Consider the following 16318-nt stretch of genomic DNA (forward strand, 5'->3'; position numbering starts at 1 on the left):
GTACTGGTACGTCGCCAGGACTGGCAAATGCAAAACGTTGCAATGTACCCATACGTCGACGGGACGGGGAGGTTAAGGAGCAGTTAAACACAGAGAATGAAAGTAATGCCAATATCAGTGGCTGGGGAATGGCTGGGAGACGAAGGGAAGTGAGAAAGGAGGAATAGATCAATAAGATGGAAGCAGTGGAAGTAATGAAGAAAGTCAAAAGAGGAAAGCCACAGGAACTGATGGAGTGTATGGTGAAATGTTGAATCATGGGGGAGAGATAGTAGTAGAATGGATATGGAAGATGGAGAGAGCTAGTAGTAGAATGGACATGCAAGATGGGAAAAGATACTAGTAGAATGGATATGGAAGATGGGGAGAGCTAGTAGCAGAATGGACATGGAAGATGGGAAAAGATACTAGTAGAATGGATATGGAAGATATGCAGATTGGCCTGGGAGGAAGGGAGAGTCCCAGAGGACTGGAAGTCAGGTATAATTATATCCCTGTACAAAGGTAAAGAAGAAAGTGAAGTGTGTGGTAGTCATAAGGGCACTGACCTTCTCAGCATAATATGAAAAATATATGGTAGGATACTTATTAACAGAGTTAGGGAAATAACCGAGGAACTAGTTGGAGAAGAACAGTCAGGTTTTAGGAAGTTAAGAGGTTGCGTAGATCAAGTATTCATTCTTAGGTCTTTAGTGGAAAAGTTTCTAGAGAAGGGAGAGAAGCTGTATGCAGCCTTCATGGATATGAAGAAGACATATGACAGAGTAGATAGATAAGGAATGTGGAAAGTAGTAAGAATATATGGAGTAAATGGAAACTTGCTAAATGCCGTTCAGAGTATGTATGAGGGTGCTTAGACTGCAGTGTATGTGAATAGTGAACTGAGCGAATTTTTCTATCTGAATGTTGGATTGAAACAGGGATGTCATGTCTCCATGGTTGTTCAATTTGTATATGGATGAGGTTATAAAAGAGATACAAGGTAGGGCAGTGGATGTTGGAGTAGTGCTAATGAGAGAGGGCAGCATTTGGAATCTTCCTGTTCTCTTTTTGCAGATGATATTGTATTGTCAACTGAAGACAAAAAGAAGCTGAAAGGCTTAGTAGATGAGTTTGAGAGAGTGTGTAAGAAGCGGAAAATAAAGATGAATGTAGGAATGGGTAAAGTTATGGTCTTCGAGAGATTAGAAGTCACTGAATGTACAGTGATGTTGGATGATGAGGAAATGGAAAATGTGAGTGCATTTAAGTAATTGGGTACAGTGATGAGTAAGGATGGAAGTTTGTAGGATGAAGTGCTTGAAAGGGTGCAACAAGGAAGAATGGTTGCTGGTTGTTTGAAAACAGTGATAAGAAATAGGAAAGTCAGCAAGGAAGTAAAAAAGTCACTGCATGATGGTACTGTGATACCAACTCTAACTTATGGAAGTGAAGCTTGGACATTCTTGGGAGGGCACAAGTCAAGAGTGAGAGCAGTGGAAGTGAGTTATTTGACAGGAGCATGTGGATTTACATGGAGAGACAGACTAGCAAATGAGAAAGTGAAGGAGAGTTGTGGTGTGGATGTGGATGTGATAGAAAGCGTTAGGAGAAATACAGTGAGGTTGTTTGGCCATGAGGAGAGGATCGGGAGCAAGAGACTAACGAGGAGGGTGTATGTGAGTTAGGTTGAGGGAAAGAGAAAGAGAAGGAGGTCAAGGATGAGATGGAGGGATAGAATGGAGAGATATATGAGGTGGGGGGTGAGCTTGGGGGAGGGCAGTGAAATGGTGGGGGACTAGTAGGCATAGAGGCAATCTGTCTGTGGCCATTCCATCTGGGATAGAGGCGTCTGGCTATAGACAGACTGAAGTTAATCTGTAATGAAAACATTCACTGCATAACGATGTTGTGCTGGTGTTGTATTATTTATTAGGCAACAACAGTGGGGAAAGCTGACACATAAGACAAGAGTAAGAATATATAGGGTATGGAGGAACTATATAAGGCATGAGCAGAAGAAAAACCGTTTAGGCAGGAGGGCGGCTTGAACTGGGAATGATGGAGTCGGAGTAGCCACTTCTGCCGGGTCATGCGTGACGTTTTCATCTTGCTATATCCTTAAAATGTTGCTCTAGATTTTTTTTTTTACATAAGGAGTTAGATATATCTTTGATATATCCCTTCACTAATAATGGGTATTCATAAGAGTGAGAGCAGTGGAAATGAGTTATTTAAGAGGAGCCTGTGGAGTCACATGGAGAGACAGGCTGACGAATGAGGATATAAAGGAGCGTTGTGGTGTTGATGTGGATGTGATAGGAAGCGTTATGAGGAACACACTGAGGTGGTTTGGCCATGTGGAGAGGATGGAGGGTGATAGACTGACGAAGAGAGTGTATGTGAGTGAGGTGGAGGGGGAAAGAGGGAGGGGGAGGCCGAGGATGAGATGGAGGGATGGGGTGGAGAGGTATATGAGAGAGGGGGGTGTGAGTTGGGAGCAGGGGAGTGAAATGGCAGGGGACAGGGCGACTTGGAGGCGATTTGTTTGTGGCCACCCCAAACGGGATTGAGGCGTCTGGCAATAGATAGATAGATAGATAGATAAGTCCCTCGGATTGAAGGGGTTAAGTCCAAAAGAGATTGTGTGAGTGGGGGAGGGTAGAATGAGGAAAAGTACAATGCATGATAGTGGAGTGGGTGGGAAGAAAGAGGTTAATTTTACGAATAGTGTGGGATGCAGTGGGCCTGGCTGAGGTAGAAGGGTCTCGGTGAAGGAAAGTGTGAGGTACAAAGTGCGAGTGAGGTGGGGATGGGGAGGGGGCTGGAGTGTACAAAGGAGTACAAAGGAAATCAAACAGCAATTGATTGTTGCTCCTGACTGTTTAGAAAAGGGAACGAAACTATTCTGACAGTTAAGACAAGGATAGAAAAGCAGGAAGACACCGCCCCACACGCTCACCAAATCCTCCAGAGGAAATCTGCAGGAAATAGTGAGAATGACCACCATGGGCATAGAAAAGCTGTCAGAAATTTCTTAGGCAAGAGTTAAAAGAAATCTTATTCTACATCATCTGCCTGGCGAGGAAAGTAACATTAATTCAACACAATTTATCAGTGTTATTCTGCGATCGTATTATCCAGGCCCTGAAAAAGGAGAAAAGTTATTATATACGACTGAAATGTATTATTCAGGAGTGAACATACTTAGCTCAGGGTTAGTAGACAGATACTTATCCAAGTGATTTTTAAAGGTTAGTACTGTATCACAGTTTACTACATCGGAGGGCAGTTTCTTACATATATTTGTAATTTGTTATAGAAGAAATGCATAGCTTCATTTGACTTAAATAGTTTGCCGATAATTTTATGTCCATTACCTCTAGTGAATGTGAGCCATCAACTGAGGAATATTTGTGGATAGCCATAGTATCATTTCCTCTGAATACTTTTAATACTTGAATTGAATCTCCTCATAACATGCGTTCAGTCAAGGTAAAGAGATTCAGGGCTTCTAAATGTTTCTCGTATTGTTTACTTCTCAATCTGAAATAAGGCGACCAGAACTGGACACCATGCCTTGAGTGTCGGCATAACATAGATTTAAACAAGGTGACTCTGATATTTTCTGATTTATATTCAAAGGCTTTACCAAATAATCTTATTAGTTTGTTGGCTTTTCTTAACAGTCTCTGTACGCTGACTGCTTAGTTTAAGACCAGTTTCTATAATTACTAAGTCGTCTTACCGGTATTTTTTTTTCATGCCTGATATTATATAGCTCAATATTGTTCATGGAATAGCAGCTTTTTAATTTCTATTTCCAGTGTTTAGCACTGCGCATTTACTAATATTAAGGTCCTTCAGCCAGATTCAGGCCTAGTTAAACAGTTGATTGGGATCACTTTGATTTGCTTGCCTCTATAAAGATGTGTCTGCTCTGTTTCCATCATTAGTATTATCAGTAAATTTGGATATTTTACAACATAAGCCATCATCTCCATCATTTATAAATATTAAAAACAGAATAGGACCCAATCCTGGTGCCAGTAGCACACCACTCGTAACATCTTTCCATTTTAAATGTTTACCATTTATTACAACTCTGTTTACTTCTTGTAAGTCCATCATTGATCAACTTGAGCATATTGCCCCTGAACCCATGCACCTTCAATTATTCAAGTAGTTCTATATAGGGGACCTCATCATATGCCTTCTGAACAACGAGATATATTATGTCAAGGGATCTGGTCTCACCATACATATTGAATATATCATAGGAGAAATGAGGTCTCATCATGTATATTGAATATATCATAGAAGAAATAAGAAATTTGTAAGGCAAGAGCAATTACTCTGAAAACCACATCTCAGCCAGGCTGAGATATGGGTATCATCCAGCCCTCCTGAGTTATCAGAAGAGGCTGGATGACTCCGTCGTCGATGCCTGTCCAGGATGCAACACAGCACCCCCTACTATTAAACACATTATGGAAGACTGCATTGCACACAATCACCCGCACCACAACACAACATACACTCCTTGAGAGGTCTGTGGGAAAGCCCGGTCTCGGCCGTGATCTTCCTGCGGGACACGGGGCTGTTCAGCCAGACTGCCTAGGGAACAACTACTACTACTGTACTACTCTTAAATCCATATTGTGAATCTTTCATGACGTTATATATTTCTAAGTGCTTAACAAATTTGTCTCTAATAACAGTTATCAACAAGTGGTGCCAGGCACAATAAACCTAGCCCAACGGCAGTTATTTTATTGCTGTTAAATACTGACTCGTTTCTGCCATTTAGTGTCAGTGCACAATTAAAGTCTAAGGTAATGGTGCAAATGTTTTCAAGTTATGCCCTCTGAAAATCCGTGATCTTGTGTTTGACCTTTCAACGTCACTCAAGGTCAAAGGTCATGCTGCCAAATGAAAGCCCATATGAGACTTCCTATATCTTGGTAATAGTAAATATTCCTATTTTCAACGAGTTTCGAGTTATAGCCCCCTGAATATCCATGACCTTGAGCGTGACCCTTCATGGTCACTTACGGTCACAAAGTCAAGGTACCAATTAAAAACCCATATGGAATTTCATATATCTTGACAGTAATAAATATCTCTCTATCTTCAACCAGTTTCGAGTTATAGCCCCCTGAATGTCCATGACCTTGAGTTTGACCTTTCAAGGTCCCTCAAAGTCAGAGGTCTTGATGCCAAATGTTAAGCCCATATTTCGAGTTTATGCATGTTTATAATTGTAAATATCTCTATCTTCAACCTTTTTCAAGTTATAGCCCTCTGAATATCCGTGACCTTGATTTTGACCTTTCTGGGTCATTCGATTACCAACCAAATATAATCACTTTCTTTTGGGACCAGCGCCCACATATCCTGAAAGTTTCATTCAATTTCATTCTGCCGTTTTCCCGTGATGTTGCTAGCAAACAAAGACATATACAAACAAAAACAAAAAACTCAACCAAAAACAATACCTCGTCGGACTCCGTCCAGGCGAGGTAATAACTTGCACACCATTGAAGTTAAAGTTATTGGTCAATGATTTTCTGGTTGTGATTTATTGCCTTTTTTCTTTTTTTAAATAAATATTGGAGTTACATGTGCTAGTTTCCACTCATGAGCCATCTTACTATTACTTAGTGAATTACTGAATAGATCAACAAAGAACTTTGAGATTTCATTCACTACTTCCTTCAGAAAGCACAGAGATATTCTGACCCAGGTGCTTTATTCACTTTAATTTCATCAGTGGCAAGTCGTGCATCATTTACACTAATAGTGAAGTCGCTGATTAAGTTACCCACTAAAAAAAAAAAAAAAAAACATAACAGGAGGAATGGAATATGTATTTGTAACTCTAAATACGGAAGAAGAAGAATGCGTTGAGAATTTTATCCATTTCCTCTTTATAGCCGGTATGCTCTCCATTATCTGTGACTAGTGGACATATTGTTAGTGTTATTACCTTTTTGTTCTGATATAGCTGAAGAATTCTTTAGGGTTGGATTAGCTAATACGAGCACCATGAACTTCCAGGTTTTATTTTTGCGCGCTCTCTCTTTCTATATATATATCTTATCTCATCAGCCGTTTCTGCATCCACTGCAGGACCGGCCTATCCCTACCGAAGTGGGGATGATACAGCCAATGTATCTCTACCAAGTGGCTTAAGCTGTCTAGTAGAGATTGTATGTAGGGTCAGAAGTGCTTGTAAGTGTAATTGTAGCGTTGGAATGGCTTTGGATGTGTGTGTAGTGAACAAAGTGTAGTCGGCCCGCGCAAGCCGACTGTGTGCAAGCATACTTTATAGTATGCGACACTGGTTCAACCACAGCACCCCTTGTGTCCGTCAATGCCGTACGTGGCCTGAAGAACGCATCCAAATTTTATTATCCTGGTGGGGCGCGAACCCTCGTACTTCAGTGTACGAAAAAGCACACTTTACCACAGAGGCTCCATATATATATATATATATATATATATATATATATATATATATATATATATATATATATATATATATATATATATATATATATATATCTATATATATCTATATCTCTATATATCTATATATATATATATATATATATATATATATATATATATATATATATATATATATATATATATATATATTTCTTTATTAGGCTTCATGAGTAAGTCATCATATTCATTTTTATCAATTTGATTCAGTATGGCAATATAATTTTTTTTTTATATTATAAGCAACACTCTCACTTTACATCCATTTTCCACCATTTGGGTTATACCTTATATTATTTGCAGGCCGTCTGTGGCATATTTGAATGTATAACTTGACTGCTTTCCCTAGAATATACTATGGATAATTTTCAAATTTTATTAATATCAGTTCCTCTGTTAGATAAATGGGAGTCCAGTCACTACAGCCAAAAATACTTAAGAATATAAGAAGAGAGGATAACTGTAGTAGGCAAGTTGGTCCATGATAGGCAGCTCCTACAGGAGCTATTAAACTACTAGAATAAGACAAGGATAGCAAATATGAAGGCTTTCCCCCACCCACCAAACCCACCAGGCGAAGCAGGCAGGAAAAAGTAAGAAGGAACATCATGCAGTATATATATATATATATATATATATATAAATTTAACATTTGACACTCCGCTTTCTTGTAGTTGGGTACTTTCTCGTAACTAACCCTGACACTGTCATCACTGAATTCAAAGATGAATGTGACCAAACAATGGTCACTAGTAATAAACTTTTCCCCTACCATAAATTATTTTTTCTATGTGGTCAAAACCAGATGTAATATGCTACCTCCTCGTGTTGGACAGTTTGCGAGCTGATGCAGTGAACTTTTCTGCAAGCTGGCGTACATGCCCAACGCTGTGCATTAAGATAGGGCCTCTCCCCATTTGGCAATTGGTAAATTAAAATGGCCAAAAATTACATTATTATGTGTGCTACATATTTCAGCAGTTTGGTTGTAAACATCATCAGTGTCAGTGGACTGAGCTGGAGGACGATGAATTAACTCAAGTACTATTTCGCTATGGGATTTATTTCTTATCTGGAGGTAAACACGGTCAGTGTTTTCGATTGAGGGCTTAGGAATTACGACTGGATGAAGTCCTACTATAATGTATAACAGTACTCTTCCCCCCACTCTATTACGTCTCTCACTATTAAGAATGTTGTAACCTGGTATTTTGTATTCAGAAAAAAATCTCGTTGTTCAATGTTGAGCCACGATTGTGTTACGTGTATTGCATCATGACCTTCAGTAAGAACATAACCCCTCTAAATCAGATAATTTATTCCACAAACTATGAGCATTCAGGAGAATAACGTTTCTGCTTCCATTATTCTGTCTTCGATTTCTGACGACTATGTTAACTCTTCATAGGCCTTGTACAGTGTGTGTGTGTGTGTGTGTGTGTGTGTGTGTGTGTGTGTGTGTGTGTGTGTGTGAGAACAAACGTGCTGCATCATCCAACAGACGCTCGAGACGAGCAGAGCCAACCGAGTACAAATGGGGACCATCATGTGCAAATAGAATCCGCTGCTTACAGAAACGATTTCAAGCGTCAACGAACTCATTACCCTCCAGTTAACAAAGTGACGATACGATTATTAAAGCTATAAACCTTCCCACAGAAGACGTTCCTTGCAGCAATCCTGGGGAGGACACCTGAAATAAGAATGTTATTAGTCTTATCCAACTTGAACTTCATCAGCAGCTCTGCAGAACGGGTTCACATTACATCTTTATTTCCTGTGTGAATGACAATGAATCTTTTATTAGCTGCGCATTCTGTCCATCCAACTCCCTTTCTCTCTGCATTTGTCTTTGTCTCTGTGTTTTGTTCTGTTTTAATATCTTTCACCATCTCTTTCTCTTCTTCCCCCTCTGCCTCCCCTCTTATTGTAACCTAGCAATCTGTCTTGCTTCCTCTCTGTACCTCTACTTCGCACCCTCACTCCTCATTACCCTCTTTTTCTACATATCTCCCTCTCCTTCTCTTTCTCTATATTTTCCTTTATCTCCCAATATTACCTATTTTCCTTCTTCTCCGTCTCTATCTTCCCGCCCAGTCCACAAATAAAGCACATTCGGGGCAATAACACGGTGATACAATAACACTAGGTGCTAGTTCTCATTTTAACTAAAAGACTTAGCCCTTTACTCTAACCACGATTAACATCGATGTCGATTTACTTTGCCGCAGTTTGGAGAGCTTTGTGTATGTGTTTCGTTGCTCATTCAAATAACAATAACCTTATTCATACTACTCTGTCTTTATCTCTTTCTGTTTCTCTGTCTTTGTCTGTGTGACTTTGGCTCCCTGTCTGGCTTTGTCTTTCTTTGTTAGCCTGTCTTGATCTTTATCTGCCTCTCTTCACCTCTGTCTCTGTGAGTCTGTCTGTATTTGTCTTTGTCTGCATTTATCCCTGTCTTTTTCTCTGTCGGTGTCTTTGTGTTTGCGTATTTCTCAGTCTTTGTTTCTGTCACATCTCTCTCTCTCTCTCTCTCTCTCTCTCTCCCTCTCTCTCTCTTAACTGGTCCAGAACAACTAGCTCCTCGCATACTGTGTTAACGCTCCTTTGCGCTCTTAACTTGCCCAGAACAGATAGCTTCTCGTATAGTGTGTTAATGTTAGAAACATTTTCCCTTTCTTGTAGCTAAAATTTTCAATAAATCATTTACTGAATGTAGAATACATAATCAATGGAAGATTGCGAATATATCACCTATCCATATAATATACAATAAAAACAGGACACTAGATTTCCTCCTGGTTAACCTAAAATCATTATTATGGAAAGTTTTGGAGAATTTTGTTAGACATAAAATTATTTTCTTCCATAGCAGCCAAAGTTTATAATATCAAATCAGCACGGGTTTCGAAATATTAAATGTGGCCTTAGACACTTCCTTGGATTATTTACAAAAATATGTTGTAACTGAGCAGCAAAAATGCCTGGGTAACATCGGGTAACCTTGCAGCCCAGTTTTTGGCGTGGACACTCACACGACCTCCAGTTCAGGCAATGGCTATATGAGGTTGACCTCCGAGGTCATTTGAGGTCATTGATCGGTCATTTGAGGTTACTGGTAATACAGGCTCGAACGACTGGACCCAGCAGCCCAATTTTTGACGTGGAGACTCATATGATTTCAGCTCGGACATAGGCTATGTGAGGTTGACCTCGGGGGTCATCTGAGGTCACCAGTTGGAGGTCATTTGAGATCATTGGTAATAGTAAACAAGTGCGCCACAAAAAATAAAAATAAATAAACAAAAACTGTGCGTTAGTTTGAGAAAGCTGAAATAGAAAGCTCCTGGACCTCTTATAATCCATCTTCAGTAGCATAGAAGGTACATGGTCTTTCTGGAGGTAGCAAGAAAGACTGAATTAGAACAAATAGGATTAGTGTTCGCCTTTTTTGGCCTGGGCAACGCCGGGTACTCCTGCCAGTAGCTCTCTCTCTCTCTCTCTCTCTCTCTCTCTGTCTGTCTCTCTCTCTCTCTCTCTCTCTCTCTCTCTCTCTCTCTCTCTCTCTCTATATATATATATATATATATATATATATATATATATATATATATATAAATATATATATATATATATATATATATATATATATATATACAGTCCATCCCCCTAGTACACGAGGTCAGAGTACACGATCCTCATTGTACACGAGGACCTATTTTTTTATTTTTTTAAAGTGTATTTTTTAATAGTACGCGAATTAACCTTATTGTAAGTGAGACGGGCAGTGAAGAGTGGCCCAAAATCCGGGTTTACCTTGAGTAGGCGACATTGCCACCCCAAGAAGCGAAAAACAATTGCCTACGCTCCACCCACCTTGTGACATCGATGATGCGCACTTGTCAAGTGATGCCCAAATGCGCTGCTCGGAGGGTGGTGAGAGAGGCTCAGCAGAGGAAACACACGTGCACAGTGGGTACACTTGCTGTTCCAGCAACATTCTTGTCTACTCTGAGAATATTGTTTTGTGAGCCAGGATGTCTGCCCCGTCCTCAAGAAGGAAGAAGTGCATCACCCATGCCATGAAGATGGAAGTCATTCAGAAGAAAGAGAATGGGAAGGGTAACACTGCTACTGGGAAGGAACTCGGCTTGGCGGAATCAACAGTAAGAACAAAATAGGCAAACAGAGAGGCCATAAAGAAGACTGTCAAGATGTATGGGACGGCAGCACTGGGTGGGAGAAGCAGGCTAACCAACCGGACAATAATTCTCATGGAGCGGTACCTAGAAACATACATCCTAAGGAAGGAGAAGGAAGGAATTCCAATGAATGGGCGTTACATCAGGGACCAGGCCAAGATTATCTACAAAGCTGCATCTGTGAAGCTGGGTGTCACAAAACCCTTTAAAGCCTCTGTGGGATGGTTATGCCGGTTCTTGAAGAGGAAGGAGCTACATCACATTTGCCTCACCGGTGAGCGTGCATCTGCAGATGAAATGGCAGCTAGGGACTATCCTGCCATCCTGAAGGGGATAATCGACGAGGGTGGCTACAGCAAGCACCAAATTTACAACATAAATGAAACGGCCCTATACTACAAGGCTATGCCGAAGTCTACTTATATCAGTAATCAGCAGTGCCAGGCCTGGGGTAGAAAAGTGGACAAGAGCAGGATAACAAGTATGTTCACCATGAACATATCGGGCTCACACAAGATGTGGCCTGTTGTGGTTCATACTGCAGCACACCTCAGATGTTACAAGAATCTTCGCTGCATGGATGATAGCAGGGTTTACTGGTACAGCAATTCCAATGGCTGTATGACAAGCAGCATCATTTCTGAGCGATTGTTATTGCACTTCATCCCTGACACCAAGGCTAAATCCAAGGAACTTGGCATCCCCTTCAAGGTGCTCCTCATCCTCGACAATGCCCCAAGTCATCCAACCCTGCTAGGAGACCTCAGCAAGGAATGAAAAATTGTTTTTTTGCCACCCAGAACGGCCTCTCTCATCCAACTGCTAGACCAAGAGTTAATTGCAATGGTAAAGCAGCTATACCACCAACGCCTCTATAATCATCTCCGCAGCAAGACCAACAGCTCTGAGGAACTGCAGGCAATTCTTGACTTGGACACAGCTGGAAGTGATGTCATGGATGCTGAGGATGGTTTGGACTTGCCACCCGCTTCACCTGCTTTGCCCACTCCATGCACAGCACCCACACCACCAGCTTCAACCCCTGATAAGACTGTTATGGCTTTTTGGAGGTCATTCAACCTCATCGATGCCATCACATTCTTGCTGTCCTCGTGGGCAGATATAACCGCTGCAACAATTAATCATGCTTGGCGCCTCCTTGTACTGCACCTGTGCGAAATCGCATTGGGAAGCAGCTTTCAGTCCCTGGCCACTGCTGAGGAAGCCACTCTCACAACTGCTCAAGCTGTGGCTGGGATTCAGGCCATCACGCTGGAGGAGATCAGGGGCTTACATTTGGCAACAGTGGAGCAGGAACCCCAGGAAGTTGTGCAGCGAGTGGACGAGGCTTACGCATGTTATAACCATCTGTAATAATATGTAGTATGAAATATAGCATGTAAGTGTATTGTAAGTGTGATCTAAGTAGGGCGCCATTGATTGCATACTAAGGTCTGGCCTGATTCAAATGTCAGATTATAGTAATTCACAGTGACTGCCCAATATGCAAGTCGACCGGTAAGGTTACGTCCCCGAAACAGGTCACATAAGGGAAGATGGTCTGTTTGGATGTGAACAGGATAACCGTAGATGATATCGCGGAAATGTTTTAGAGACCAGACCACAGCTAAAGCTTCCCAATGAGGTACACCGTAATTCTTTTCTGCTGAGTTTAACACACGGCTGGCATAGGCAATGACATGTTTCTTTCCTTGGGAGTCATTTTGTATGAGAAAGGCACCAAGGCCTACTCCGGAAGCATTAGTACAAAGAAGAAATGGTGTTGAATAATCAGGGAATGCCAAAACCGGGGCTTGTGCTAGGGCATTTTTCAGTGCTGTAAATGCGGTTACTTGTTCATCAGCCCCCACAAGAGGTGCATCCTTTTTTAGCAGTTTTGTTAACGGCACAGCTATCTGGGCATACCCTTTAATAAGAGTGACAATAATAGCCATTAAGACCGAGCTAACTGCGTACTGCATCGGTGTTGGAGTAGGGAAGTTTGTTACAGCTCTAACCTTGTCATTTGATGCATGAATTCCATAAGCGTCAACAACATGTCCTAGGAATTGGAATTTCTTACATAAGAAGTAACAATTTGACAGTTTGATTTTAAGTCCAGCTTGTTTGAGTCTAGTGAACACTTCGGCCAATTTTTCTAAGTGTTCCTCTACCGAGTGACTAGCGATTATGACATCGTCCAGATAAGCAAAAACTGAGTGACCTGTCATGCCAGCAAAAACTGTATGAATTAGCCTCATGAACGCCAATGGTGCATTTCTCAAGCCGAATGGAAGTCTATGGAATTGGTAATGCCCAGATGGGGTGCTGAAGGCAGTGATAGGACGAGATGATTCCTCCATTTCTACTTGCCAGTAGCCACTCAAAAGATCTAGGGAGGAGAAAACACAATTGTTTTCGCCTAAGGATTCCAGCAAATTAGTGAGTACAGCAACTGGAAATCTGTCTGGGACAGTTAGTGCATTCACGCATCTGTAATCGATCACTGGTCGTAACTCACCACCTTTCTTTGGAAAGAGAAATAGTGGGCTGTTCCATGGACTATCAGAGTGTTCAATGACCTCGTTGTCCAACATGTCCAAGCTGACGTTGGCTGTGTGGGAAACGGTAAGCAGGTATATATACTAGCTGAGCTCCAGGCTGTAACGTAATTGGACACTGTACTAAGCTCTTTTTTCCCATATTCTCACTGGGTAGGGCTACGACTTGATGGTAATCTCGCAAGAGATTAAGCTATTGACTTTATACTCTGGGTGATCACTCTGTTTCACATGAGAGTCAAGATTAGATGAAATGTCGGTGGACTGAGTAACTAGGTACACATCTGTAACAGACAGTGGGAAATCTAGACACACACATACGGCTGCTGGGTATACCATGAAGTCACCAGTCTGTGTTCCCGCTCGTAGCTTAAGTGGGGCATGAGTAGTGTTGGTTAGGTACAAGTAGCATAAACTGTCCTCCAGCACCTTACACAATGCTGACTCATAAGCTAAACCAATCACACAACACGTCTCAGGTAAGGTTAGTGCATCCAGTCCTGCTTTTGCATCCACAACACGAACAGAGACTTTGTTAAATTTATGCGGCAACAAAATTGTGCACTGATTTGTTACTGCACACCTTGTCTCTGCGTGTTGTAAATCATCATTCACGTTATGTGAGGTAGTTAAATGAGACGCATCTGAGTTGGCAAATGTACCACTGTTAGAGGGGTTGATACGATCCGCAGTTGGATGCTCAGAGGGTGTATCCACCGGTAAATGTTCAGAGGATGTAGTACTAGATGTTAGCGAATTAGGCTGTTCAGGTAGTGGTGTGTTTACCTCTTTACGCTCGGTTAATGGTGGAACCACGTGAAAGTGAATAACTGATTTTATCTGGGAGAGTACTGGGCGTGGGTATTCCATGCTAGATATTGGGAACCCGTTGATATCTATGCTATGAAAAGCTGGTATGAGCGCAATTGATTATTGAGCCATTGTTAGAAGGCCAATGAGAATATCTGCTGGATAATTAGGCTCATTTGTTACCAGAAATTCGGCGTCAAGGGATGTTAAGGCTCTATCAAATTGGACTTCAAAGGTGAGCTTCCCTTTGACCTGAAATTTTGAGCCATCCACGCCGCATAGGCGAATGTCAGGTGATTCGAGGAACTCAACCCTTTTAGTTGTTCCCTTAATGTTGTTTAGAGAGGAATCGGAAATCAAATTTACCATAGATCCGGTGTCCATGAAGAAAGAGCTTTGTACCCCTTTGCTCCATCCTAGAATGACTAGGCCTAAAGAAGTTATGGGTCCCACCTGGCGAATGGGGAGTTGATCTTCTGTTACATTACTTTCAGGCACTGGCGGATCTTTTGCTATTAGGTTACATTTTTCTGATCTGAACGCTCCTCTTCACCTGACTGACGGCTCTTAAGGTAACAACACTCGTCAGTGGAGTGAGTTGTACTATTCTTATGATATTTGCATGTAAGATGACGAGATCGCGAAGGTAAGTGCTGCCATTCCCGTGAGCGAAATTGTCTTTGTTTGCATGCACAACTAGACTCTCAATGACCTACATTACCGCAGTGCCAGCTCACAATCGAGGAGTGCTTGCTTCGTTGCTCAGTAGATTTGTTACGACCACTAGACGGTGAGCAGTACTGTAAGTGAGACCGATTACTAGGTTTGCTTTTTGTAGTTGGCCATGAACGTGAGGAATCCGATGAAGTAGTGGTGGTGTGCAGTACTCGCTCAGTACCGCCCACAGAGTGATAGGCTGAGGTGTGAGAACTGGCCTGGTGAGTGAATCTGATCCCGACCTTTCTACTACGGCCTTTGAGATGTTAACTATTTTGTCACCGGGGTAAAGCCAATTAGTAGTGTTATTTGTCTTTGGGGGTCTGTAAGCCAATTAATAAATCTTAGGTAACCCCACAAATCTCCAAAATTGTTTAGTGATACCATAAGCTATCCATTAACTTCTTCTACCCATTGAGTACCATGGAACAATTGGCACATCTCGGAACTCATCACCCTCATGGTAGCGCCTGCTTCAATTACCTTTGCATGTTGGGAAGATATTTTCATATCGTCCTCCATTTGCTAAAGAAGGTTTGTGAACCCTATGAGCGATGCAGCATTGGAATGTTGACAACTAAGTTGAATTAACTGTTGGTGACAGGCATCAAATGTTTGGCAATCGTCAAAGTGCCCTGCACGAATAGCGGCTCCTATTAGTGAACCTGCCTTGATGTAGTTGACCCATTAAAAGAAGCTGCCTCGTATAGAATCTGGCTTCATCTATCTATTAGTGGTAGTCAATCATTTCTCTAGATTTGTTATCTTAGCTCCATTGCGTGACAAATCTGTTAATGCAGTGACATATGCCTTTATTAATTCAGTAATTTGTCCTTTCACAACACCAGAAGTAAAATTAACTGATAACAGGTCAGAGTTCAATAATTGTGCCGGAAGAAATTTGTCTTAGATACGGATTTAAGAAATGCAACATAGTGGCCCATCATCCAGCCTCGAATGGCCTAGTAGAGTGCCAGAATAGGATGATATTGGAGAATCTGTGTCACATAGGAGATCAGACTTCCACTTGGGACGAGTGGATTCCCCAGGTAGCTGCTTCAATTAATTCATCCATCAATAAGTCAATTGGTGAAACACCATTCTTTGTCATCTATGGCTTTGACAAAAGACTACCTTATTCATTGTTGCAATCCAAACCTGATCCGATCTACAACTATGATGACTATGTGCGAGTCCACTTGTCCAACTTCCAGAAAATTCATAAATATGTTCAGGATAATCTGGCCCTTACAAATGCAGAAATGGTAGGTAACCAACATGCCGCTGCCTCAGATGTTACCATCCAAGTAGGTGACTTAGTTTTTGCCCTAGATCATGACCGAGATTCAAAACTAGATAGTAAATTCTTGGGTCCCTTCCGTGTCATATCTTGTAAGGGTAATAAATTCGAAATAAGAGATCCATACCAGGCAGAGACAACATGGGTGCATGCAGATGATCTCAAACGTGCATCAAAGCGCACTGTCTTGGAGGAGCCACTGGGAAAGGCCACATCTTCTCAACAAGGAGATGCTCCTT

Source organism: Coenobita brevimanus, chromosome 5, assembly GCF_032717465.1.
Source record: "Coenobita brevimanus isolate Jiangsu-jjx chromosome 5, ASM3271746v2, whole genome shotgun sequence".
Classification (NCBI taxonomy): Eukaryota; Metazoa; Arthropoda; class Malacostraca; order Decapoda; family Coenobitidae; genus Coenobita; species Coenobita brevimanus.